Here is an 18,646-nt window from a genome sequence, read left to right on the forward strand (position 1 = left end):
GGCAGGAAGGGTCGGTGCTTAGTTCTTGTGACCCTTTCTTACATACCCAGGGAAATGCCAATTGTCACTTTGGGCTCAGAAAGCAATTTTGCCCAGGCCAGTTTGGTCAAGGATCCTGGAGTGTATTTTTGCCATTTCTGGGCGTGGAGCAGGGGTTACTGGGTGTGTGTGGGGAGAGGTATTTGTGACTTTCCTGCAATGTACAGGGGGTTGAACTAGATGACCCTGGATGTCCCTTCCAACTCTGTGATTCTATGATTTATGATGACCCTATACGGTTTTCAAGGCAAGAAGAAGAAGAAGATGATATTGGATTTATATCCCGCCCTCCACTCCGAAGAGTCTCAGAGCGGCTTACAATCTCCTTTACCTTCCTCCCCCACAACAGACACCCTGTGAGGTGGGTGTGGCTGGAGAGGGCTCTCACAGCAGCTGCCCTTTCAAGGACAACCTCTGCCAGAGCTATGGCTGACCCAAGGCCATTCCAGCAGGTGCAAGTGGAGGAGTGGGGAATCAAACCTGGTTCTCCCAGATAAGAGTCCGCACACTTAGCCACTACACCAAACTGGCTCTCTTTTGACTTTTGGAGGTGATTTGTCATTGCCTGCCTCCACATCGGTCCTGCTTATCTTCTGAGATCTGATGAGACCCTGGAGGTCCTTTTCCACTCTATTATTCTATGATATATGGCTATCTTGGACTATCCAAGTGAGGACTAGACTGAGCGTAATGTACTGGCCCAAGGTCATCCAGCAAGCTTCCATGGCAGATGTGGGGATTCAAACCTGAATTTCCCACACCCTGGTCCAACACTTTAACCACTATACCATGCTGGCTTTTGTGATGGAATAGTGTTGGAATTTTATTTTTTTTATTATTGGCATGATTCTATATACAAAGTTAAATAAAAGAATTTTTTTCACTGTCTGTTTTTCTTTTCTAACCATTGAAAGAGTTGGGGTCTGCTGATTTAGACAAACATGACTACCCACCTGTCTGCTGATTTAGACCAACGTAATTACCCACCTATTTTCTAGTCATTGTTATTATTCATTTTATTTCATGATTATTATTGAAAATAATTTTATCTTACAAAATTTGACTCTAGACATTCTTTGTGGTTCTCTGAGAAACTGAGGCAGTCCTGAATTGGCTCAAAAATTGCACTGCAAATATTTTTACAAAGCTAGGGAAGAGCAAAATTGCCTTTGGGCCAGTACAATTAATTAGACAAACTTCCACCCATGTTTAGTTTGGACTGACCAGACTGGTGGTTTTTTTTGAGAACTCCCCTTCCAACTCTGAATGAAATTAGGACCAAGATTACCAAACATCATAGCTGCAAAAAGATACAATTTAAATTGTTCTACACATTTTTGTTATATTGTTTAATCTCAGATCCAAAGAACGCTTGGCCCACACCTCTTCCAGCCCTCCCCCCCTTCAAAGGGAGCTGGTGGGAAGCAGCCACCTGCATGCTTCTTTCTCTGTTCCAATTTGGAACAAAGGAAGAAGGACATGGGCAGCTGCTGCCCAGCCACCTGAGTACCTCTGAAGAGATAGAGAGGAGGGGCTGGGTGAGGGACATTCCAAGTGAGAATTCTCTGCCCGCCCCTAGCCCAGCTCACTCCCCCACCTTCAGAGGGACTCAGCTGGCTGGGAAGCAGCACCTGCGTGCTTCTGCCTCCATTCCAAATCGGAATGGAGGAAGACGCAGGCAGGTGACCACTTCCCAGCCAGCTCCATCAGTGTGAGCAGGGATGGGGACGGGGCGCCTGCCCCCACTCTCCACCCCCACGGCCAGGTGGTGCTCAAGGTAGCCACCTACCTGGCCTACTTCCACATGCCGGTCCTGCCAGACTTTTTGTGTGCCACTGGAGGAATAGCCACTTGCCACTTGTCTGATGGACTCGGCATGAAAGAGACCTTCCTCCTTTCTTCCCTGAGTTTTATCACCTGTCTTTCCCTCACCCACTGACCAGGTCAGGCCAGGTCAGAGAAGTTTTTCCTGGAGATTCTTCTTGGAGATCTTTACTGAAGTCTTGGCAGTGGGAGACACAGAGGAAAAGCCTCAGAACACAGAAGGGAAGCTGGGAGTCCTGACCCTCCCAGTGGGCAATTCCTTACAAAGATCAGGTGGCAATGGTTACCCAAAAGACAAAGAAAAGGCTCTTCAGATGTCGGGAAAACCTTGGAGGGCAGTGTGCAGGCCTGTTCTGTCACAGCATCACATCCCCATGGAGGTTCCTCCCTTCCTTGTACTCTGCCCTCTTCAGGCACTGCTCCCAAATTTCCAGGAAATTACCAAGCCACATTACCTGGACAGCAGGTAATAAACATTGGAGAGTCCTATGATTTATTTTAGAAAAGTTATATTCTGCATTTTTATTCAGTGTTTAAAGTGGATTACAATAAAGACTTAACATACAGCTATTGTAGAGTATCTATAACAGTAGTGATTAGGGATGGACACAGACTAGACCACAGATCTAATTTTGCCTGGACCTGGACTGTTTGCCTAGTCTATGCACTTCCTTTTTTAATGGACCACCCACAAACTATGTTTTGATTTTCAGCATTCCGTTTGGTCTGTTGGGCAATCCATGGGCCAGACAACTCAATACAGAAGCATTAATTGTCAAGGCAGAGGCATAGGAAGTGAAACACTTCCACTTCAGAGCATAGGACCAACAGGTCGATGTTTTATGAGAATTTAGAAGGATATCTGTCACTGCAGGTATAAAAACTAGTTTTGGATCCTCCATGCTGTGAGTTTGATGAAACTTCAGTCATGATTGAGAAACCAATCACACTGCTGTGACAGCAGATCTGAAGCATGAGGTAGCTGGATGTAAATCCTGTCGCTGAGGTGCAGTAGAGTTTGGAACCGTGGCAGCCAAGGCCACCATGGGGTGAGAAGGATGCAAGAGGTCTTGTCCAATTGTACCTTTTGAAGCACCCAAGTGATCACAGGAAGAGGAGGGAACATATAAAACAGATAATCCATCCAGCGTCTGAGGAAGGCATCTCCTAGGGACTCTGGAGAAAGTCTAGCCTGCTGAAATAGCAATTGCAGTTCATGTTCAGATGAGTCGCAATGGCATTGATGGGTGGTGTGTCAAAAGCATTGAACACTAGAATGAAATACTTTGGATCCACAGCCCATTCATATTCTATGGATCCATCCCTGCTCAAGAGATCTGCTTAAGCATTGTGTATTCCTGGGACATGTGTCAAGTATTGCAAGTTCTTCCCCAATCAACATACCTTAGCTTCATTAAAGGAGTTTATTGATAGCAAGACATTACAGTAAGGCAGGGTCTTGCTGAAACTGAGGTCAACAGCCCTTGCCCACTTAGATATACCTAGGGTTCATCTGTTACATAGTTTAAAAGCTAAAGCGCCAAAATTTATTTTTTATTTTATTTATTTATTTATATTTAGACTTATATCCCGCCCTTCCCACCAAGTGGCTCAGGGCGGCTTACAACATTTTAATTCACATAAATTCAGCTTAAAAACATTTACATAACAAAGTTAAAACCATAATTAATAAGACATAAAAATAAGAATAAAAGGCAGCGGTCCATAAATGCATTTTAGTTCCATCCAGAAGATATTCTCATTGTCAGTTAGTTGTTATAGGCCTGCCGGAAGAGGGCTGTCTTACAGGCCCTGCGGAACTGCCCTAGGTCCCGCAGGGCCCGCACCTACCAATCTACCAATCACCTTCTCCTTGCCACACTGTATGTTATCTCCAGCCCCATTCTAATGAAGCAAGCTGTGAGCATCTCTGTGAACCGGATAACATGGCCTTCAGAGGCCTCTGTGTCCTCTGTGAACCGGACAACATGGCCTCTGTGTCTAGCTACAGGGTGGAAGATACATAATACGTTGCATACACAATAAGGCAGTGTGTGAGAACCAAGAGATAGCAGCAAAGCAGGACCCTCAGAGGTTAGTTACAAGCAAGCACAATTCCCCAGCCCTCCTCTTATGAAAGAAGCACTCTTGACAACATGGACTGCACGAAGTCAGATGTTGCATGGGATGCACCAGTCCCAGATTTGAAAAGCCAGGCAGCATAGATATGGAGAGGCAGTGCCCCCCTATTTGTTTAGGTAAAACACCATGGCAACATTTTTTGAAGGAAGCTGAACCAATTTCCCTTGGATGGTCAAGGTAAAAGACAGTGGCATGTAATGGACTGCCAGGAGCTCCAGCTTGTTGATGTAGAGAGATTGTTGGGTCCAGGTCCAGCAGCCCTGTGTGTGAAGAGTCTTGCAATGGGCTCTCCAACCCTACAGTGAGGTGTTGGTATAAATGTCTGGCATGCCAAGATGGAATGGCACTCCAATTCAGAGGTTGTTTTGATTTGTCCACCAATGAAGAGACATGCGTATAGTTGGTGCTACTGTCAGAGGCAGGGACTGAGGGTTGGCATCTGGATGGTAGGTTTGGCGACACCAGAGCTGCCGTGGTCACATCCACAGCTGAGCAAAAGGCACTACAAAAACCACAGAAGCCATGAGACCTAGCAGTCTTTGCTCCATGACAGCCCTCTATACTGGCCTGTCCAAGGAGTCTTGTGACAAAGTCTGGATTGCCAAAGCTCTGTCCATAGGAAGAAAGGCTTTGTGAAATACAGTGTCCAGAGAAGCACCTATAAACTGCAAATGCTGAGTCAATGTCAGGCAGGACTTTCGGGATTGACACAGAGGCGCAAAGCATCCAAAAGGTGGAGTGCAGTGGAGAGATCTATCATGAGTTGAGGAGCAGAGTGAGCCACAGAAAACCAGTTGTCATTGTATGGGAATGACACTATGTTCTGGATCCTGAGATATGCTACCATGACCACCATCATTGTTGTTTAGTCACACAGTCGAGTCTGACTCTTTGCGACCCCATGGACAAAGTCATGCCAGGCCCTCCTGTCTTCCACCATCCTCCAAAGTCTGCTCAAATTCGTGTTTGTTACATCAGTAATGCTGTCCAGCCATCTCATCTTTTGCCGTCCCCTTCTTCTTTTGCCTTCTGTCTTTCCTAGCATCAGGATCTTCTCCAGGGAGTGCTCCCTGCTCATTTGGTGGCCAAAGTATTTGAGCTTCAGCTTCAGCATCTGACCTTCCAGTGACCAGTCTGGGTTGATTTCCCTTAGAACTGATTGATTGGATCTTCTTGCAGTCCAAGGGACTCTCAAGATTCTTCTCCAGCACCACGGCTCAAAAGCATCTATTCTTCTGCGCTCGGCCTTCCTTATGGTCCAGTTCTCACAGCCATAGATTACTACTGGGAATACCATCGCTTTGACTATATGAACTTTTGTTGGCAGGGTGATGTCTCTGATTTTTATTATACTGCCCAGGTTCACCATAGCTGTCCTCCCAAGGAGCAAACGTCTTTTAATTTCATGGCTACAGTAATCATCTGCGGTGATCTTGGAGAATCCAATATCGGTAGTGATGTCCAATGGCAAAACAGAGGAAGCAATGATGTTAAGGCCTCATTGTGATATGAAAGTAGGCATTTTTTAGGTCAACAGATGCCATCTAAGCGTTTTGAGGAATGAGAGGCATAATGGCTTAAAGAGTGAGCATACAAAACTTGTATGTTTTTATGAACTTGTTCAGGTTCTGCAAGTCCAGGATTAGTCTTTGGACTCTGTCTGCCTTGGAACTATAAAATACCTTGAATGAAATCCCTGACCCTGTTGGCTTTGGGGAACAGGTTTGATGGCACCTTTGATCAGGAGTTCTTGGATCTCAGTTTGTAGAGCAGGTGATGGCAGTGTGGAAATAAAGACAGGGTCATTTGGTTTGGTTTTGAATTCTATAGAATATCCCATTCTGGTGATAGTAAGGACCCAGGTGTTGATAGTGATGAGCTCCCAGGAGCTGGCAAAAGGGAGCAACTTGGTTCCTATAATTGGTGTTATTGGTTGAGTGGCTTTTATGCAGCCCACTTGACCATCAAAAAGAAGACGTGAACTGCTGTGAAGGCTTTTTGAAGGTGGATGGTTTGGATCATGGCTGGTAGCTCTGTTTGGTAGGAAGTTGACATCTTTTCCAGGTGTCATTAGAGGAGGACGGAAGTCATTCCAGGTGTCATTAGAGGAGGACGGACCTTTGACAACTGTAATATGGAGACTTCCACTGCTTAGGACGGACAGGATGTTGAGTTAGAGGTTGAGTAACACCCAGGTTTTTAGCCCACTTATGTCCATCATCCACCGATTTGAGAATATCATCAGTGGAAGCATGACAAAGGCTTTCCTCATTGAAGGGGAGGTCTTCAATTTTACTCCTCACATCCAGTTGTAATGAGGTGAAGTGTAGCCAAGCATGGTGCCTGATGGCTACAGTGGAAGCCAAGATTCTTGAGAAACAAGGTACCATATGTTTCAAGGTGGAGATTTCTTGTATACAGGTGTGTGAGAGCTCTTGTGTTTAAACAAGGGCTTCAGTCTGAACTTCCAATGGGAGTTGAGTCTGCAGCACTGGTGTCAGTTTCTTTAAAAGTGAGTGGTTGTTAGCAGCAAAGTGTGAGAGATGTTTACATTCGTGTAGCCAAACAGGTCAAGGAATATAATTTCTTTATCATTCTATCAACTTTACAGCCCTTTCCTGTCAGGTGGGTGGAGGGAACAAGCTTGTTTCATTTTGGAAGAAGAATGAATGATACAGAGTTTGGTTCAGACTGAGAGTGCAGAAATTTAGCATCTCTTGGTTGAACTTTATACATGGCCTCATATTTCTTAGGGGCTGGCGGAGTAGAGCTGGGTTTGTTTCATGCCTCCAACCTGAACAGCCAACACTGGCAATACAGAAGTTGCTAGGAGATCTATCTGAAGAGTATCATGGACCAGATCAGACACAACTGGAGTGTCAGGAGCCAAGTGCACTCCAAGAGAGGATGCCATATATTGAAGAAGGTCTAAGAAGCCTTTAGCACCCTCTGATGGTGGGATGGTGCAATCAGTGTCCAAAGGATGTGGCAATTGTTCAAGGTCAGAATGTGTCTTCATCCCCTTTAGATCCTTCTCCATCAGAGACTGGTACATCAATTTCCTCCTCAGAGGGATGAGGTATATCAAAGTCATCTTCAATACCAAGAGGTTTGGGCAGTACTGAAGGAGCCCTGGGAGTCGAAGCTGGCTTCAAAGGCATCAAAATATCCTTAGGCACCATGAGCCAGGTATTATGAGCAATTCCATCCAATGTATAGTATTTCTCTCCCTCGTTGAACCTAGTATAGCCTAATAAAAGGGTGATTATTGCGTGGTTCCATCATTTTGGATGGCCTAGAGCAAAGAATACTTTTCGATTCAACTCTTTATATAGCAGAAGGCAAACTTCAGTGTTGTTAGTATGGGAATTCCCACAAGGCAGTGAAAAATTCAAGCATGAGAAGTTTATCCTTAAGAGGAACCCAAGAGACTCATCTAAAATCTTCCATATCCTTTTGATTTTCCTCTACTGATCCTTGCAAACCTGTGTGGTACATTTTATCTGAAACATCCTTGCTTCACTTTGTTAATCTAACTAGCCACATGCATCACAAAAAAATATGCCTGGAAGAAATTTTTTGTCTCTTCATGTTTTTGTGGCATGTAGTTTTCATTAGAACTGTTGACTAATTGTCATAATTTTAAAATAAAATAAATCACAACTTGAAAGTCTTCATTGCCGGCATGGTTGGTTTTTCTCCTTCCCCCCACCCCAGTCAGTGGACAATAAGTCATTTCTTTCAGTAGGTTTTCATATTTCAGAGACACATGTAACTGAAACATCTATGAATGTCTTTTAGTTAAGTCCTCTTGCATTCAGTCTGCTCTGCCGTATTGAAGAAAAGAGAGAAAGTGTGTCGTAATGTGATTCAAGTTAAAACAAATCCTTTTGAAGAAATGCCATTGGCTGTTGTAAACTAATTTTAATTCTGCAGCTTTCTGAACTGGGGCTTGTGCTCCATAATGCCGAAGCCTATGCACGGATATCTGCAGGGACAGCTGGAATCTTAAATTACTAATATTTTAATGTAACCTAATACACATTCGCTTCCACTCCAGCTAGTCAGCCAGATATCTAGAGTGATTTCTAAGACCAGTCCTAGTGACAAAATGCTAGCTGCCAAATTTTCAATGTCTGTACTGTACTAAAAGAGATCACACTAGGCCAGTGGGCAGTGCAGATACATACTGTTTCTTCTGCTCTAAGGATGCAGCTTATGCATTTCTTACAATATATAACAGCCTATATTCTCTATGCTCTGTGCTAAGAAGTGCCCAGCCAAAATGGGGGAAGGGTGCAGCTTCTGGGTCTGGGTTCGGAAATGCTTAGAGATTTTGGAGGTGGAGCCTGGGCAGAGCAGGGTTTGGGAAGGGAAGGGACCTAGAGATATCAGCCTACAGGTGGGGACAGTGGATGTTCCAGTTTTGGGGGCTTCCCCCTGGTGTCAGCCAGTTAGCCAGTAGGGAAACCTCACCCCCAACAGTTCTCCACGTCCCCATGGGAACCATGAGAGCCCCAGCAACAAATCTACAGCTTGCAGGGCAAGCACCCCCAGCACTCCTTCTTTCCAAGTGGGGGCCACCCACTCATGCTTTCCAAGTTGAGATCTCTCAGCTTGGAAGGCAGGAGCATGAGGCTCCCACTTCCACCCCCCAACCATTTAAAGGGAAGATCCCTTTATATAGTCAGGAGGAAGTGGGGGGATGTGTGCATGCATTGCTGTGTCCCCCAATGTGATATAATTGTGCATGACATCATCACATTGATGATGGCCCCTCCCCCTCTCGAAATGCCCCGAATCACACCCATTGGCAACCCTAGAGGGATCTCAGGAGGTGATGTCATAAAGTCCACTCTCTAAAACAGCCATTTTCTCCAGGGGAACTGATCTTGGTCACCTGAGGATCCATTGTAACAGGAGGTGATCTCCAGGTTCCACCTGGAGGTTGACAACCCAATAGGGAAAATTTGAATGACAGAGTGGGAGAAAGAAAGAAAGATAAGACTCCCTGTTAAATATGGAAGAAATAGTGGAAACCAAACCCTAACACCATGATATCAAAAGAAGTTAGTTGGGAGAGAGTAAAGCGGGTGATCTCCAGCAACAACCCCTCACCCATTACGATTTTTTTCTTTAAAGCAAATCTACATACAGTAAAAGCCATACTTGAACAAAAATGTTCAGTTATCTGACATCACCTGCTCATCTGTCAGACCCCTGCATCTTTGTGCCTGCATGCACTTAACTCAAGCCTCTCCAGCTGGTTAGTTTGATGCCCCGTACCATTACTGGTCTTGACAGCTGGCACTGAGAGCTAACACTATCCTTAGATGCCTCCTTCCTTCACAGTCTGCATTGAGCTGTTGGGAGCCAGATTTGCCAGAGGGCTTCCAAGAAGCTGGCATGTTTAATTGCAGGCTGAAGAGAACAGCTCCATGGCTTAGGTAGGGGAAAGAATCTCACCAGGCACTGTGACTGACCCAAGGTCACCCAGCTGGCTTCATCAAATCCAGTTCTCCAGATTAGAGTCTACTGCTCTTAACCACTATGCCAGGCTGGCTCTCTGAGGCCAAAAAGTGAAAATAAAGGGGGAGAAGAGAGAGACAGAAAAATTATGTGAATGGAGACATGAATGAATGAGGAAATTGTGAAAAGAGGGAGAGTAATTAAAAGAGGGAAAGGTTGTTATATTTTGCTGCAACACCCTAAATTACTGCTTTGCAAAATCTGGCTGAGCTGGGTACAAGGAAAGGGACAGAGAAAAACTAGACTATTTGGAGAAAATGACCTGCAGGCTGGCAATTATTGTATCAGCTGTCAGCACAATCTGGTAGGGAAGTTTGCTTGAATCTTGAAAAGAAGAGAAGCTTAGACAATCATAGAGTTTTTCATTATGTTTCAGACCAGGAGTGGCCAAACTGCATCTCGGGAGCCACATGTGATTCTTTCATACATATTGTGTGGGTCTCAAAGCCCTCGTCACCCTACTTAGAGAAGGCATTTCTCTCTTAAAATCACTTCTTCAAGCCTATCTCTGTCTGTCTGTCTGTCCGTCTAATCTTCCTTCCATCTGACATTCATGTCTTGTGGCTCCCAAGCATCTGACGTTTATTCTATGTGGTTCTTACATTAAGTAAGTTTGGCCACCCATTTCATCCTTTCCATCACCCCTAGTGGCTGCAGCCAGAACTGTATTTTAAAAAGAAAAGTGAAGACATTTGGCTGGAGGCTGGCTTCAAAGTCCTTCCTTAAGCTTCACTCACCACCAGTGTTCCCTCTAAACTGAGTTAATATGAGCTAGCTCACAGTTTTTTTAGCCTCCAGCTCACACATTTTTGTCTTAGATCAGGAAAAATGGCTCCAGAGCAAACTAATTTATGTAGTAGCTCACAACTTTAATGCCAGTAGCTCACAAAGTAGAATTTTTGCTCACAAGACTCCAGTTTAGAGGCAGTATTGCTCACCACGATCCTTACCCCCTTGGCATGCCATTGATTCAGATACATTTTACACATCACTGTTGAGGAAGAATCAAATGTTCTACCTTGACTTGAAACTATGCTTCAGTGATAACTTATTCTTAACAGTGTAATATGTTGTTTATTTTCAGATTTCCTATTATCAGGATTTTCTGTTTCTTTCTTTTCAAAAAATATCAATGAATTAATGTAGGTTCCTTATGGGTAGCTTTTCAGTTTGTAAGCCATTCATTGGTTTTTTTATTTAATAACTGCCTTCCAATCAAGTTAAAGATTAACCCACACACAGATATTGAAAAACCACAGGTGATTATGAACTATACCTTCAGATTACCCCCAGCTCTATAAGCAATCAAACTGACTGCTACTTAATCTGTTAACACGTTGCAGATTCTTATTGTAAGTGGCATTAATTTTGTCTACATTATGGGATTTCCAACCAAGCAGTCCCTGTCAACATTACCAAAATCCTGCCCCAAATATATGTAGACTTGCAATTCCAGTAAGGGACTTACTTGCTTTTAAACCCCTTATAAAATCAAATATTATTTTAAGTAAGTCTAACCAAGTCAATCTTCAACTCACCCTTTGCCCTTTTCAACCTATGATTTCATCTAGTGTTGCCCTGAGCATGACCTGAATTTCATTTACTTCCCATTAGGAAAAAAAAAATGGAGCTAACTTGTTTAAAAACAGATAACTCTACAATCATATAAAGGGAGACACGTTTTGACCATATCAGTTTATGGTTATGGCTTTAGTACAATAATGTTATCCTATAAGAACTATATTTGCTGGTATAAAAATATGAAACACTATTATACCTTTTAAAGTTCAGTTCTTTTGAAATAATTTTAATTATCTGCATGTTTTAAGCAGGTGGTTGGAAGGGTGGATATAGCTGTGACAATACAATTGTTAATAGATTCTTAATTTATCATTGCTACTAAAATCATTCTGGATTTAAGCACATTATTTTAGATCAATTTAAGTTTGATAGTACACTTCAAATAAATAAGACTTCAGAAATTCTTCTGCAAATAGCCATTTTGCAAGATGCTGTATTTATTTTTTTAATGGCTGTTGAAAATAGAATGGCATGTACTATTGTATGCATAGCCACTTCCCTAGATTTTGCCTCCATTTTTCTATCCCCTCACTGACTGAATAGCCCTGGTAACATGTTTTCTTCTCCCCCGAAGAAACCTTGCCTGTTCCACCCTGTCAGTAAGATATATTTGGACTATTTGCTCAGCCCAGGAACATGAGGGAAGGGATAGGATTGCCCTTTAATTTAAACCCTTGGAAATGACACTTGAAATGCATTTAAAATTCAAAAATAACAAAAGATTTTATTTAACATCAAAAGAAAAGGTTGGGTGAAATCAGGGGTTAAAATTACTGAGATAAAACTAGTTCAAGTGCAGACTTTTGTTCTTATATAAGGGTGGCTAATGAGAGGTTCTTAAATTAGTTACAGTTACTTAGATCTTTATTTTGAGAGGCTTTTGTTCCAGTGTTTTCCTAAACACTCTGATACACTTTGAGTGATCACTGACTCTTTCGGGTGCCCAGAAGACTTGTACCCTTGTCTGAGTACCCAAACCCCTTCTCTTGGAACACCAGTACTCTTCTTTGAGTTGTTGATTGACCTTTAGGCTCTCTACAGACAGTTTCTAATCAGACCAGACAATTCTGTTCTCCTCCAAGATACCTCTCCCTGTTTGAATGAGTAGAGAATTTATTCTCTTCCTAGAAAATCCATCCCCCTTTCTTTTGTCTGAATTTGAGTCTTCAAACTTCCTTGCCAAACTTACCCTCAGTTCTCTGCCTGTCCTCAAACTGCTCTCAGCTAATGTTGAATTCCGATTGCATTGAGTCATGGCTGAAATCTGACTTTGTCAGCACTAAACCCTTTTTCTGTCAGGGCTATTCCAGGTGGTTTTAGAACATGTCTTTTCTCAGTTAAGGCAGAAATCTGACTGACTCTCCTCAGCATCCAACTCTCAGAAGACTGTTTTTAGCTTAGTTAATACTAATCAATCAGATTGCTTGGAGCAGCCTGTCACTCAAGGCTCACTGGTTCTGTGAAGAATTAAGTCTTCACAATACTTTAGTGTTGTTATAGCACTTCTAAGCCTCTTAAAAAGTGCAATCTATTACACATGTTATGGATATCTTTTTTAAAAAATATGCTTTATATTTTAAACAGTCATTTTTATATCATTTACAGTGCATTGACTTCAATAGAATCATACAAGCCAAAGGAAATTTTCCTGGGAATAAGCCCTATTGAGTAGACCAGCGTAGGAATCTGTGTAGACCTGTTTAGTATGGCACTGAAAAGAGAGTAACTCTGTTTAGGATTGCATCATTAGCATCCTTCATCCCAAAAATGATTTAATGGCTTAGATCATGAGGCCACTGGGGACAAAGCTAATGCACACTCATCAGTTAACATTTAAACAGTGTGCAGGGCATTTGGCTCCTTTGATTGCCACTTATGAAAGAATATGAACCAAATTGGTTGGTAATTATGCATGGGAAAATCTGATGTTTTTCCTGAATCTGATTATGTTGGGGGCTGGGGGTTAGCCTCTGGTTCCTGGTCTCTGGTTTGGCCTTGCCCGGCTGGGGCCTGCCTCTGCCTATAGACACCTGGGTAAGAAATCCTGGATTGATGTGGTTGAGGAGGATGGACAACTCTCCTTGTGTTGTTGGGGTCTTACTTGTGGCAGGGCTGGGGAGTTGACATCTGGGTTTGCTGCAGCTATGTCTGCAAACCTTGATCAGATTGTGTTTCATGTGGCAGAGAAGTTGGTATCTGGGTTTATTGATACCATGCCAGCAGGGCCCATTGAATTTATGGATGTAGCACTTTTGGTACTATAGAGATTCATCATTTTGGCTTTGTGTGGCAATGGCAGCAGAGGACCCCCTGGACCAGTCTTTTTGGGCTTTGGGAACTGTGTGTGGGAGAGTCCCTTGCAGCTGCCCTGCAGTTTTAAGGGCTCTCCCCCAAACCCCCTGCTCCTCAGAACCACTTTTCCCACAATAATTACAGTGAGGGAAGCGGCTAATTGTTTCCCCTCCCAGCATTGGGAGCGATGGGCCTTTTGGAGAGCCCTCAGATAGAGACCCCTTGGTCCAATCTTTTTGGACCTTGGGGTTGTGCATGGGAGAGTTCCCTGAAGCTGTCCTGCAGTTTGGGGGGCTCCCCCTCAACTCCCATGTCCCCCAGCTGCCTTTGATTGTACCCTATGTTGCCAATGACTTCAATGGCATGTAGAGTATAATGGTGAGATGGGGGCTTCCTCTTTGAGAATGAGACCCCCTGGTCCAATCTTTTTGGGACTTAGGGATTCCTTGGGGGAGAGTTCCCTGAAGCTGCCCTGCAATTTTGGTGGCTCTCCCCCAAACTCCCTCCCCTCCAGGTGGCTCCCATTATACCCTATGTTGCCATTGACTTCAATGGCTCATGGGGTATAATAGAGCCGAATATCCTGATATATCCAAATATCTCTGTATATTTGGATATACCGGATACTGCTATTTGGAAATATCTGGAATACCAAATTTTTTCACTGAATATTTCCAGATCTGGATATTTCCAAAATTTTGGTGTGTGTGTGTGTGCATAGCCCTATTGTACAGTCCCAATGGCTGGTTTATTGCAGAGTATTATTTTAATGATATTTTATAGGAACTATCATATGTAATAACAGGCCCTGATGTATACTCTGCTAATAATTTTATAACAGTTTTTTGGGGGTATAATAGTTCTGGTTTAGTTTTATAACTGGTTTTTGACAAGAGTTGTTGATTTATTGTTGCCTTACTGCATATTGTGTAGCCCCGGTCTGCATTTTCTACTTTCGTTAATCTATCATTTGAGTTTGTAATCCAGTCTGTAATCCAGACTATTAGACACACTGCTTGATAGTATAGTTTAACACTGGCTACTGCTAAGCATCCTCTCTCTTTTTCCCATCTTGCAGCACTTTGAATCTGATTCTTGGCTTCTTATCACTCCATATGAATGTATTTATTTGCTTTTGCCAGTCTTTCAAAATTTTCTATTGTATATTGATTGGGATCATCTGGAATAGAAAGTTTATTTTTGGTAGTACATTTATTTTAATTGCAGAAATTCTTCCCAACCAAGATAATTTTAATTTTGACCATATCTTTTTGTATTATTTTCCAGACCATACAATAATTATCTTTGAATAATGCTTTACTCTGTCCAGTTATATTTTACCTGGATTTGTAGTTAAATCATATCCTGTAATTTTCTTAATATTTTCTTCTTCTTGCTTTGTTAAAAAATTAGAAATTATTTTTGTTTTTTTTTCCTGAGAAAATGAGTCAAATTTCCAGAGAATGCGTCACGTTCTGTTATTTGTTCAATAACATGTTGAAGCATTATGTATGAATTAGAAATTGTCATAACAACATCAGCAGTATAAAATTTCAATTTAAATTCATATCTGTCTACTTTCAATCCTTCAATTTGGTGATTTTGTCTTATTTTAGTTCTAAAGATTTCCATTGCAAGGATAAAAAATAATGGTGACAATGGACAACTTTGTCTCATCCTCTTTTCAATTTAAAATTCATCTGTTACTATTCCACTAATTAAAACTTCTGCATTTTGTTTAGTATAAATTCAACATATCAATTTTTTAAATTTATGTCCACAATCAATACATTGTAAAACCCTATGTAGAAAAGTCCAGAAAAGATTATCAAATGCCTTTTCAGCATTTAGAAAGATAAATGCAGCTTTTTGTCTCTTTTTCTCTACAAATTCGGTTCCATCGATCACAAATCGGACATTGTCTATCATATACCCCTTCGGTACGAAGCCAGACTAGTCAGGATGTATAATTTTCCTATACATTTTTGAACCTTTCTGTCTTTATTGAAGTGTTGTAATCTACAGTTAATAAGGAGATTGATCTGTAAGACTAGGGCAGCACTGGATCATTGCCCTCATTATAAATCAAAGTTATGTGAGCATCTTGTCATGTCTGAGGTGATACCTTGTCTTGGCTTATTTTATTAATTACCTTTTAAAGTGGCAACATTATTTCTTCTTTCAAACATTTGTACGTTCAGAATCCTTTTAACCTTTGTCATATCCTGAGGAATTATGGTGTACAGGTACCAGAATTTTTCTCCTGTTTGTCATTAATGTTGCTTAATGCAAGATTAATCAGAAATAAGACCACACTCTTGCATGATGCGTTAAAACAAGGGTGTTTTGATCTGGCCTGCATGACTGAAGCATGGCTGGAGACTGATGAAGTGGTTCCTCTTACCCAGCAGGCTCCACCAAGTTATTTGGTCCTTCATCAATAACAAATAGAATGTTGGGGAGGGGGATTTTCCTTTTAGAGGACCCTGTGCCAGAAATTGAAGGTGTTAGTCTAGTAGGAACATTATGTTTTCCACAACTTTTGGTCCCAGGGGATTTCAATGACTATGCAAACACAGTTCTAGTTGGTACCATTTTGGACTTCATGGATATTGATTCTGGTACTCTCTCAGGTTGTGTCAGGCCCTACATCTAAAGCAGATCACACCCTGGATTTGATTTTCTGCACAGGTATAGATCTGAATAGTTCAATTAAATGTGAACTGGTGTTGTGGTGTGATCATTTCATCCAGAGGGTCAATTTCAGATTTTCAACCCATCTCCACAAGGGTGGAGTCTAAATTTTTGCTTGTCCATGGAGACCTATGGAACCTATAGGTTTCCAGAATGTTCAGGACCTATAAGTGGTTCTCCCAATGAGCTAACTGAGACTTGGAATATGGGTCTCAACTTAGTTTATTAGTGACCCCATGGCACAGAGTAGAAAAGCAACAGTACTGCAATACTATGGTCTGAACTCTCTGCTCACGACCTGAGTTCGATTCTGGTGGAAGCTGGCCCAAGGTTGACTCAGCCTTCCATCCTTCCGAGGTCAGTAAAATGAGTACCCAGCTTGCTGGGTGGAAACTGTAGATGACTGGGGAAGGCAATGGCAAACCACCCCGTTAAAAAAGTCTGCCGTGAAAACGTTGTGAAAGCAACGTCACCCCAGAGTCGGAAATGACTGGTGCTTGAACAGGGGACCTTTCCTTCCTTTCCTTTCCTTTCCTTTCCTTTCCTTCCTTCCTTTCCTTTCCTTTCCTTTCCTTTCCTTTCCTTTCCTTTCCTTTCCTTTCCTTTCCTTTCCTTTCCTTTCCTTTCCTTTCCTTTCCTTTCCTTTCCTTTCCTTTCCTCTTCCTCCTCTCCTCTCCTCTCCTCTCCTCTCCTCTCCTCTCCTCTCCTCTCCTCTCCTCTCCTCTCCTTTCCTTCTTCCTTTCCTTTCCTTTCCTTTCCTTTCCTTTCCTTTCCTTTCCTTTCCTTTCCTTTCCTTTTCCTTTCCTTTCCTTTCCTTTCCTTTCCTTTCCTTTCCTTAGTTTATTGTATTCCGGGAGGGCAGTCCTTTTTCTATCCTGCTTTTGGCATTGTTATGCTTAATTTTTGACCGGAAATGTAGACAGCCCCCCCCCCCCCCCGCCCCTGTGTTTAGTGTTTTATTGTTGCTTCTGATCCAATCAGATGGGAGAAAAGGAAGGGAGACACATATTATTTTTTTAACTGTTGCCAGCTGCTGTGACTGGAGGAAGGAGGCAGCTCTGTGAGAACCTTACAAGTAGAGAGCAAAGGAATGCTATAAAGCTTGGAGCCAATCATTATATTTTTGCATTTATTATAGCTTGCTTGTTTCCCCTGAGCACAATTGGGGTGGGATCACAGTCACTTTGTTTATATGATGGGAGGAGTAAATGCTTCAAAGTACCTTGCTCACTCCTGAAACCAGAGGATTTGGAGCCAATCCCATCACCACCTCCTCTCTCTCCTCACCCAGCCACTTTCATTTGTCTGCCTTCTCTCCCTGTTAAAGGAAGGAGAAAGCTGCTTTGCTCTCCCTTGTTCCAGGCAATGCTTCTGCCTTTATGCCCATCCAACTTTTTGATTATTGGACAATCTGGCAGGAATCAATATTTACATAGGGTTTTGGAATTGGGATAGATAGGCAGAAAGTTAAATATAAACACAGAATGGTTTCTTAGGTTGGAGAGATGGTTTTAAACGTAAAGTTGTTTGGCTTTCACTACAGATTTTGAAGATGTTATGAGACTTATTTTTAGAGGTTACCTGTCATAGAGTTCCAAACATCCCACTTGATAGAGATACAGTCTTGAAAGCATACTCAGCTTTGTCCCTATGTTTAAGACTAAGGTCTTCCCACTAGACCCCTTTTTCTGGTAAGATTGTTATTAGCTCTTCTGTAAAATAAATGACCTGGGCCTTTGGCATGTTGAGGGCCTTTCCATGTCACTTCATATCCTTTTGCCCAATCATTATCTTCCAGATTGACAGTCTTTAAACCCTGGGCAGTAAGCTTAAAACTGGGGAACTAAAATTCCCTCTAAAGATGTGTTCGTTTGTTTTACACACAGAGACATTGATTAACTTTTGGGGACAGTCTCCCACCAGAGCCTCTTCTAGGTTCAAAGCCACACCACACTGGTTCTGAAACAGACTCTGTTTTTCTTTCAGGCTTTTCACACATTAGAGAGAATCTCAAAGTCACCTCTCTCTTATGCATCCACTCTCTAACTCTCCAACTGCTTCATGACAGTTAGCTGCAGTTCCCAATCAGAGTGAGTTCCATCAGCACTCACTCATTTGCAGTTCCATTAGCTGTCACTCATATGCACTGCCTCTAAGCATGCATATGCCTTCTGTCCATCACAACAACTTTATAATTGTTTTCCTTTTTTCTTTTAAAAATTCAACTACTGTGGTATTGAATCACTAAAAGTTTTCTTTTGAGTTAATTCCCTATGCTTTTCTAGGAAAAGTCCTTCAGTGATTTGTAGCTAGCAAAAAAAAATGTGAATGCATGGCTAACTAAGAACAGTCCCTTGATATTTGCCATCAGTTATCAGAATCTATGAAGGACTTCTGCCACTCTGCCACCCAGCATCACTGCTAGTAAATTTACTGTCACATTTAGCTCCACAAGTCTGCAGAGTAGTTTAATGCCCCAGTCCTAATGGTCTGCTTATAGCATGAATGCATCATTTAATATACCCTAGAGGACCACCTCCTTTTG

This window comes from Heteronotia binoei, chromosome 13 (genome assembly GCF_032191835.1).
Source record: "Heteronotia binoei isolate CCM8104 ecotype False Entrance Well chromosome 13, APGP_CSIRO_Hbin_v1, whole genome shotgun sequence".
Taxonomy (NCBI): Eukaryota; Metazoa; Chordata; class Lepidosauria; order Squamata; family Gekkonidae; genus Heteronotia; species Heteronotia binoei.